Below are 11,040 nucleotides of genomic sequence, written 5' to 3'. Positions count from 1 at the left end.
GAGAAAGAACAGAAGCTCACCTCCACACCTTTTCTGTATTTAATCTTCTTTGCAGGAATCTGTAATGTTAACAGTGTGATTAAGGTTGTGAAACTTAGTTAGATATGAGGCTTATCAAACTCATTTCCTCATCACATTCCTCAATAAACACCACTGGCCTCTGTATGTGTGTGAATGTCAAATAAATCCAGGACACATTTTTGCTCAGTGGCTCTTTTAAAGTTCAAATGGAGATTTTAATGGTTTTATTTGTTTTAACTTGATCTCAGATGTTTCTCCTAAAAATTCTTCAGGAGAAATAAAAGCTACAAATAAGACAATTGTTGACATGCAGAATGAATATGGAAATAAATGTGGATACCAGCTCAGATCATTTTGCCTCGGATGATTTGATGAGAAGGTTGATTGTGTTAAAATTGAAGGTTATATTTTATTGGAATCTCTTTTGATTTAAAACTTTTATATTTTGGTGAATCTGAGCACACTTTGAGATGTTTTTGAGATGTATTTTCTCCAGTCTCCATTTTGCTCTTCATTTAATTGCATTGATGTCTTGGAGGAACAGTTGAGATCTCATTTGGGATTGTTCTCCCCTTTGGTCAGGCACAGGGTCCAATGTGAAACAAATATTTGTTTTGTTTGCACTATACTGTACGTGCAATAGCATGAAAACACATTTCAGTGCTGTGATGACATTGCAGATGCGTATTGGACTAACATGAGGATGTTATTAAAACAATGTTTGAGTAACATTTGCCTGCTTCCTGAGATATGCTTGACACGGACAATTACAAATTCCTAAAGCCAGTGAAAATGCAAATGTAGTCAGTTGACTTGTCCAAACAAACAAACAAGCACACACACACACACACACACACACACACACACACACACACACACACACACACACACACACACACACACACACACACACACACACACACACACCCACACACACACACACACACACACACACACACACACACACACACACACACACAGGCAGGTTTTGTTTTAGCTTCATTCTACTGTTACTGTGAAACCAGGTCACAACACAGAAGGAACACTGTCCGAGTCAGTCCGACCGAGAGTGAGAAAGACTGAGACGAAGGGAGAGAGAATAAGAGAATGTGAGAAAAACAAGGAATCATGGAAAAACATTCGCTGAAAAATGTCACGTGTGCCAAAGAGAGAATGGAAAGAGAGATCAGAGACGTCAACCAGTAGATAACTTAAAGTAAACAAGATTGTCTGAGAAAAATGCAAGCACCGCTTGTAAAACTCAATGCTAGGGTGTTGCTATGGGGTGGCTATTTTTAGTGCTTTGCTATGAGGTTGCTAAGGTGCTCTGGATGATTGATATGCTGTTCTAGCTGGTTGCTTATTGAGGTCAAAAGAGCCTCTAATATTCTGTGGTCAGAGTGGTCTAACCAACACAGGCAGTAAACGGTAACACTTTATTTTGATAGTCCACTTTAGGCGCCGCGTTCTACAAACTATAAGTAACTCTGCAACTACATGTCAACTTATCCTACTAACCTGAACCAACCCTAACATACTCATTCTTTAATGAGAGATTGTTGACATGTAGTTAGAAATTCAAGAGTTAGTTGACATTAGGTTGCAAGGTTACTTAGGTAGCAGAATGTCTAAAGTGGATTTTCAAAATAAAAAGTGTAACCCAATAAGCTAAGAAGTAGTCTTACCTTTTTGATTCAAATTAGAACAATCTACGTTTTTAACTTGCTTAAAAAAAGTTAGCATTTTTAAATAATTGACTAAATGACTAACTTGTAAGTTAGTCTAAGCAGCTTATGCAACTGACCACCTGATCTCGACTATGTCTAAGGTGTCTTTTGTCTTCAATGTAAATCTATGGTCATTTGTGTCTGTTTTATTGTCCACCTCAGCCAGATAAAGATAGCAGACCTTCCCTCAACAAGCTGCTCACAAACAATAAACCCGAAGTATAAGCAGTACCTCAATATCTCAAACAAGTGACAGACCACATGTCATTAATTTGCAGTGTTGAGAAACACAGGAGCTGCGTGATCATTTGTATTATGGCATTTTCTGACCCAATTTGAGCCCCGGTTGCAGTGACATATTTAAAGTTTAGCACCAGACCAGATGTGATGTATTCTAATAAAAACTATGAGCACAAAGGGAGAAATACCTATATTTGTGTATTACATGAACATTATTTCTGTGAATTGGGTGGTAATAGTTCTATCTGAAATAATAATTGTTTTATAATTGATAAAAAATGAGTTACATTGATTAGCCCTAAAAACCAACCTGCCATTTATTCATTACTCATTATTCATTAATTTTAACAGATTGAATAAGCAGAAGGTAATGGTATAGCTTCATGACAAGTTTGAAAGTTCAGTGGGCAAAATGTGACAATCATATGCGATTGACCTCAAATAAATTATTTTCTGTAATATCTCACGTAATGCTGTTTTTCCTGTCTTTTCCCAGAAGTTTCGGTGTTCGCTTTCCTATATCCACATTGAACAGAGGAGTCGCTTCACCCTGTCTGAAAATGTCCCTGGTTGTTGCAGCGGTCATGTGCGACGTTTTTTCACAAATTGTACCTGAATGCAGAATTGTTCAGGGAGGGCAGTTGTTTTTTTCAGTGTGTTCAATAGGAACAGTAATACATGTCAAGTGGGCCAGTCTGTTTCCCATTCACAAGACAGATTGAGATGTGACTGCTCACTAGAAAACGTTCTCACAGGTTAGTGAAATCTTTACTTAACATGCTCACAGGTTTTGTTTCGAGGAGCAGAATGACTCGCATGTTTATGTTTTAGAGTCTCTGGCATTGTTTGAGTTGAATGGGCTTCGTCTGCCGCCGCAGAAGCCTGATCTCTAAAGTGGGTTCTTTAAATAGGGATCCAGACGTTATGAGATTCCCAAGAGGGTCGAAACGGGAACGTCGCCTCCTTAGTGACACTTTTTCTAATGATGACTTGACTCGCGTGATGGAAAGAGAGAGATAAAGATGGTGAGATAAAAAAGGAGGAGCTGGGAATTTATTCCTCTGTTGGGGTCAGGAGGCTTATTGGTCTAAAATGACTAATTATTAATATGTGTGTAGAGATGCACCAAATGCTCTGCATATACAGAAATCAAGAAGATGTGGTAAAGGACACATTTTCCTTCAAGCAATTCACTCCTCAGAAAGCGTGTGTGTGTGTGTGTGTGTGTGTGTGTGTGTTGAGGTCCAGACAGTGCTGGCATTGTTTGAGCATTCAATAAAAGGAGTGAATCACCAAGAAAGCATAACAGACCACAAATACATAAACACACACACTAAGTTTCTGACTTTGCAAATAAAAAGTGAGTCTAATGCCCGTTTCTTTCAAATGCCCACTGTGTGTGTGTGTGTGTGCAAAAGAGTTTTTAAGGATAGTTCAACTGTGTTCTGCTTGACTAGGTCTGACTAGTCATTCTGTCATCTACCACACGTAGACAGAAGAACACAGAACACTGTCTCTTTCTGTTAGCAGTTACAGAGAGAACAGTTGCGTCACTAACTCGTGGTTTTGACCCAACAATTAGTAGCACCATTGCTTCCCACAAGAAAAACAGTAGGTTTATTCAGAGGTTGCTCTTTCATCTGATGTAGGCTAACATTAAATATGTTTCAATCAGATATCAACTTAAGAGTTGTTTTAATTTTTTTATTCTAAGATCCCTTAGATTTAAAACAAATATAAACAAATGAGACTGCAATGTATGTGGCTATAGTTGTCACGTTACGATAAATAGAACCCAAGCGACAGTAACTTTCACAAAACACGGTTTATTTACAACCGGAAACAAAAACCCACGATGGGGCAAACAACCGGAAACAAAGACCCACGATGGGGCAAACAAACAATAACTAGACAATAAAACAGAACATTCACAGACAGACCACAATACTCACAGAACTGAATGTTAACAATACAAACCAGCACTGAGGAACAAACACCGGGAGCTTACATAGAACACATAATTACAAAGGTACAGGTGACACTGATGAACATCAATACTAACAAGGGAACGTGGTAAGGACACATGATCACAATCACAGGTGACGAATACAACATTAACTAACATGGAAACGAGGTAAACACAAGACAATGCAAACAGTCAAAACAACCAGCCATGTGTTTGCACACAAAACAAGAGACAAATACATGACATAACCTCCTCCTTACGGAGCGGCTACCAGACGCTCCACATGGGACATAACCAACTGTAAACTAGACAAACCAACAAAACAGAACAACCATTAACAGTGGCAAACACGAAAACATAACAGTAGGATCGGGATGACAAAAATAACATGAGGGAGGGAGGGAGTGAGGGAGAACAAAATAGTTTGTAGGTGGAGGCCCAGAGTAGATAGGTGGAGGTCCAGAATGGGTGGAACAAAAGTCCTAGATTCACTGGACATGGGCACTGATTGAGGACACAAAAACCAGGCAGTTCTGGGTGGAGACACATGAGGTACAGTCTTGGGAGGGACAGGTCGGGGAACAACAGGAACAGGGGTAATCGGGGAAACAACAGGGGACACAACCGATGTTGCTGCAGCAAGCAGAGGAGCCGATACAGAACCCAAAACTGGGGGCGTTGCCACTCGCAACGGAGCTGAGACAGGAGGTACCACAGACGGCTCAGCGTGGACAGTCCTAGACTCCATAGCTGGGACAGGGCTGGACTTGGTCACTCTCCCATCTACATCAGCGTGGACCAGACTGGCAGAAGCAACCTGGAGAATCGGCACGGAGCCGGGAAGGGACTATGATGGTGAACCTGATGATCTCTTCCTCCTCCTCTTTGACCACGGTGCAGAATCCATAGCTGGACCTAAGATCGGTACCAGGATCCCCGCAATATCGGTAGCAAAAGCTGAAGGACCTTTTGTAGACGTCGAAGTGGCGAGAACATGGTTGCCAAGCGTTGTCGTGGCTAGGACGCGACTCTCCGGGATCGCTGGCAATGCAGAAACTGACAACGTCCTCGTGGGGTCCTGCCGCTCCTTTCGACACACATGGTCCACCACCTCTCGAAACGGGCGTTGGATCAGCCCCTGCCGTTCAGCCAGCAGAGGAGGTACATTGAGCCCCGCGATGAAATAAGAGTTTAGGAGGACCTCCGGTGTAAAATTTCTCCTCTAGGCCCTGGGCATATCTCTCCAGAGATCTCTCTCCTTGGGGAGCAAACTGAATCTTGCCCCTCCTCATGTCCTCGATAGTCGACTGCCACCATCGCTCCTGGTCACTCTCTGGCTACTGGCGGAACAAGACATAACCTATTGTCTGCTGGGTTCAAAAAAAGGCTGGTTCGTTCTGTCACGTTACGCTAAATAGAACCCAAGCGCAGACAGTAACTTTCACAAAACACGGTTTATTTACAACCGGAAAAAAAGACCCACGATGGGGCAAACAAACAATAACTAGACTTTAGGGCTGTAATCTCCCAGTCGATTAGTCGATTGTTGGTCTATACGTTCTGGCTCGACCAAAATTCTGATTGGTCGATTTTTTGGCGCGTTCATTTCATCAGTTTTCCCGCGTTCGTTTCATCAGGTGGAAAGCACTGATTGCTAATGGGGGTGTTTTCAGAGCACCCCTGTTTCACAGGTAACAGTCTGTCTTCAGAACACCCCCCTTGTTTTCACTTCTTTTGTATTAGCCCAACCACCGGAGAAGAGAGACAGATTGAGGAAAGTAGCCTACTAGAAGGTTTGCTGAATAATGCACAATGCGCAATGCGCTGTGCCACTGTTTGTATTAGTTTTGAGCCTATGCTTTATTTTCAGTTATGCACTTTATTTCGTTTTTGCTCTTGATCTGGTTTGTTTAATAAATATTATTTTTTTATTAAAATGGACGTGCCTTTTGTGTTTATGAGTAAAGCTTTAAGTTAATAGTCTATTCGTGTCTCAGCCGCGAAGCTGCGCTCCTGTGTTCAGCCTCACTCTGTGCGAGCTGCACGGCTGAAATTATAGTGTCTGTCAGTTATTATAATACATAGGCCTATGATAAAAACAATTGTCTAAATTATGTTGCATATTCCTCAATTTCTTGTGATGATATCACTAGTTGACAACAGTAATATTTTCGGAAATCATAAGCTATGATGGCGCGTGATGCAACGCTGTCAGAGCCGACAGACTCGTGTGTCAGACTCATTTCAGTGCAAAATAATTAGGTCAAAAACAATTTCATATACTGCAAATAGCCTACTATTTTTTTTATGTTTATTTATAATTCATTTAGGCGGACAACAAGGCTACCAAGTACTGCGCACAGTGCGCAGCTAATTAATTTAAGTTTTTTTTTTTCCTAACGTCATTTTTAGTCGATTTTTAGTCGAAAATTTCAGGACTTCAGTCGACCAAGATTTCCTTTGGTTGATTACAGCCCTACTAGACTTGACAATAAAACGGAACAGGAACATTCACAGACAAACAGGAACATTCACAGACAAACAGGAACATTCACAGACAAACAGGAACATTCACAGACAAACAGGAACATTCACAGACAGACCAGAACATTCACAGACAGACCAGAACATTCACAGAACTGAATGTTAACAAGACAAACCAGCACTGAGGAACAAACACCGGGAGCTTACATAGAACACATAATTACAAAGGTACAGGTGACACTGATGAACATCAATACTAACGAGGGAACAAGGAACGTGGTAAGGACACATGATCACAATCACAGGTGACTAATACAACATTAACTAACATGGAAGTGAGGTAAACACATGACAATGCAAACACATAGTCAACACAACCAGCCATGTGTTTGCACACAAAACAAGAGACAAATACATGACAATAGTATGGCTGAAATATTTTGTCTGGAAGAATTTTACGAGATTTGTTTGAGCTATTGAGATCTTTGACATTTGATTCTGATATCTTAGTAAGTCTGAGCACATGCAGTAGAGTCTAGGGCAAAGTTTCTCAACTGGTGGGTCGCAAGACAGTTCTTCTGACTGGGTCAGAATTATAAATGTTTCTCTGATGCGAGATTTTTATTGTGAAAGACGTGCGTGAAAGTGTCAGAAAACTGTCAGACACAGTTTAGTAATGAGTGCCTGCGAAAAACGAGCTGTCCCTATTCAGTATCTGCGGGTGGATGAGATGTTGTCAGGCTATATGTCAGTGTTATTATTCTAATGTTTCGTAGCTTCTAAAAAGTCTCTCACCTCAGAAAACGAACTTTCCTGTCCTGTCAGCCGCCACTGTGCTCGTGGCGCGCACTCTTCAATTGCTCAGGCCTATCTCTTCATAAAGCGCAAAACAAACTACGAACATGCCACGTCGTAGTTACGTTGTCAATTCATAAGTCATGAAATACAATTAAAGTAGCCTACTAATAAATCACGTAACTGGTACATTGTGTGTTTTTTGGGAAGGATTTGCTTGCAGGTATGCGCATATTTGCATCATTGTAGGCTTTTTTTATTTTTTTTTATCAAATAAATGCAGCCTTGGTGAGCAGAAGAGACTTCTTTTAAAAATCTTTTGACAGGTAGTGTAGGCTACATTATAAAGTGTGGGACAGTGCTTGTGTGTGTCAACAAGTATTATAATATATATATATTTTTTTTTTACAAATAGACCTACACTTGTTAAAAAATAATAATAAAAAAAATAAAAATAAAAAATATATATATATATATATATATATATATATATAAAATCATATTTTAGAAACATCTGAGATATTTAAAAAGATCTTGTTATCTATCCATGCTTTGGGCTTAATTTTTTTTCAGCATTATGTAAATTGTATAATTCAATTGATTAAACTTCTATTTATTGCACTTGGTAAAGGTCTATGGTATTATTTGAGAAATGTATTATTCCATATTTGGTACATTTCTGCACTTTCTCCACTGCTTCATTAGTCACTATATTTTTTTCCACTAGCGCTGTGCTCCATCATCACTAAATTTTCACATGTTTATTGTTTTATGTCTGCCTTATTATAGGCCTTGAATAGGTGTGTTGTATTCAAACGCTTGTAGTGAGAGATTTTGAGCATGTACAGTATGTGCACATGTTTGTGCAATAGAGATAGAGAGGTAGAGAGATAAGAGAGGATGGGAGTGAAAGAGAGCTGTATAGAGAGAAAGAAAGAATAACTGTTTGAGTTTGTTTAGGAATGTGAACCAAAAAGCGGAGAGCTAGACATTCCTGAGCTGGAGCAGCGGCGATTTGTCAAACAAGGAGAGAGAGAGCATCTGGTACTGATGGAGAGCAGATTGATGTAATCCAACACTTGGCCTTATGGGTAATGTAGTCCCTATTGAGATTTATTTTTGGCTGTGAACCGAAAAATGAGTAAGACTCAAAAAGGAAGTCATAGAATAGTTTCCAAAGTGGTTGAAGTGGGAATGGTGTTAACGTGCCAACTTTGCTCTTTTTGTTTTAGTTGGGCCGGACAAATGTTCCTCATCAGACTGCTGTTACAGAACTGATCGCTCTGATTTTTAGAGGCTATTTACACTTCATGTGTCTTAATCATCTGAATTGCTTTGCCCATTTTTGGCATGCACATAAAAGTGTCTCCTAAAATGGATAAAAGTGCTTATTCCAACTATTCCCAAGGTATGTTTAAAAATAACAGACTTCAGTTTAGTGATGATGCTAATGCTGTTTAAGGAAAGTTTACGTACGCGGCCTGAAAACCTGGTTTCATCTTTTAATCCATCATTCTCAAGTGTTGTTTATTTTCTCATTGTCATTATTCACCCTGTTTTTATGATAGAACCAAGGGGGTTATATTTTCTTGTCCCTCTTTTGCCTCTCTTTCTATTATTCATGTTATTTTGTATTGTGTCAGTGGCCATGCATGTTTTAGTGCAAAAGAGAGTGATTGAGGAATCCAGATCTGGTTTCTGAGACTTCTTTTTTTTTTCCTGTATAAAACTTTAAAGAGCTTGTTGCATTATTCACTACTTCAACCACAGGACACACATGCACATGCTTACATTGAACCACTGAGAGCCTGCTTCTACTTTTGACCGTGTGTGTGTGTGTGTGTGTGTGTGTTTTGGTTCACTGAATGTTATAGGTGATGTTTGACTTTAATGGCTGTAGTGGGAGAGTGTGTGGTGATTTAACAGGACTTGGGGGAGTATTTGGCTGAGCTTGGTCAGTCTGCTGGATATCATTATGAACTTCTGGCAAGTAGTTATGATGTTAAATCACATATGACAGTGAAAGACGCTCTTTTGAAATCCACCAGGATATTCACGGCATGCGCTCACAGACTGGCACGGGTAAGCTTAATTCATTCTGCCGTCATTACGTCCATGGGAGCAAATCTGCGTCTAGTGAAACTTTACATTCCACATTCACAAGTAGAATAATTTACCTTTCAGGGTGATTCTTGGATATACTGTTTATTACAGCAATAAACATCTTACTTAAAGAGGTGAAAGTGTAAGTAAATTAGAGAAAAGGGGAAGGAGGGAGTGGGAAATGTCTGGCTCTTATTTGAGCGTCACTGTTGGATCAGCAAACACCCAGGCCCAGCTGTACTCCCACATCACTGTGTTAAAACACACACACACACACACACACACACTGGAAAAATAGTCTTGCTTGCTTTAGTTTAAGAGTTTAATAGGTTAAACTGTACATTTTATACACTCGTGTAAAAGGCAAGCCACATTTTCACACCTCAACACCATTTCTGCAATGCAAATGACAAACAAAACCATGTTGATTTCCAACTACTTATTCGACCAGATCTCACGGAAATTTGTACGAGATGGCTAATTCGTACAAATTCACACCACCTCACTTGTACAAATTTGTACGATTTTTGCTAAATTTAACATATTTTCCGAGTTGCCCAATTCGTATGAATTAGCCACCTCACTCGTACGAATTGTTCGTGTACGAATATTTTCACCAATTCTGTTTACAGAGAGTGTGCACTGTCTTGTTTCATTTTATGTTGTCTTCTTATTAGATGTATTTATTTATTTGTGACTTTGCTCTATTTCATTAAATCCGAGTTTGGTTTGTTATGATCTCAATCAACCGGGTGCAATGAGCACAACATTTTTGTGGGTTTTGTGTGTGTGTGTGTGGGGGAATAAACTTGAAGAACAGAGCAGCGTATTTTTTGTAGGCACGGCCTTCTGTCTCGCTCTCTCTCATTTTTAATGTGGTAGAATAATTGAATTATTGAACGCCCTCTGTCTCATTCTCAGCTATTTATAGAGAGATGCTCAAGGCACAATTTTGTATCCACTACTTTACTAATGGTAATCTAACATGTAGTGTCATAATTGCTGCTGTTCTCCACATCTTAAACTGTGATTGTCCTTCATATTCATGATTATGTTTTCACACTGGTTTAATATTGCATTTACTGCACAGCAAATCACTGCAATTTTTATACTGGTAGCAGCACACTGCTACACACACACACACACACACACACACACACACACACACACACACACACACACACACACACGCACACACACTGAAATACGATTCAGTATCAAGTCGAGAACTGATATGGCAAGACAAATATGAAAAACGTGTTCAAGAAAAACAAAGGTGGATGTTTTTGTTCTAAAAGTCCTCAAGTTTAGTTCACAGATATCAGAAACCGCTGTATGGTGATGGTGAACGGTACGTGCCAGTGCTTTTTTTGCACAGATCAACAGCGCTGAGGAATTCTGTGTGGGCGTCGTATGGTTTTCTGGCTGTCATGCATCCCGTTGGAGCCGTTGCTGTGGCAGCAGAGCTTTCCCAGGCGATTTGGCAGGCATCTCTGAGCCCGCCCGATCGATTGGTGGAAAACTGTCAGCCTGTAGGCTTTTACTGATGATGTCATCGCTATTGATCTGTCTGTGGGCTGAAATGAAACTAAATAGAAAGCTTCTTTTTTTTCTAATGCATGTGAATGCAATGACAGCAGGGAGTGCTGAGCTATGCAGCACAATGTTATTTATGGACTGAAGTATTATTCAGCTGTTGATACT

This window comes from Phoxinus phoxinus, assembly GCF_949152265.1.
Source record: "Phoxinus phoxinus genome assembly, chromosome: 4".
In the NCBI taxonomy this organism is placed as follows: Eukaryota; Metazoa; Chordata; class Actinopteri; order Cypriniformes; family Leuciscidae; genus Phoxinus; species Phoxinus phoxinus.
The sequence above is the reverse complement of the archived record's forward strand: the minus strand, read 5'-3'. Positions refer to the sequence as shown.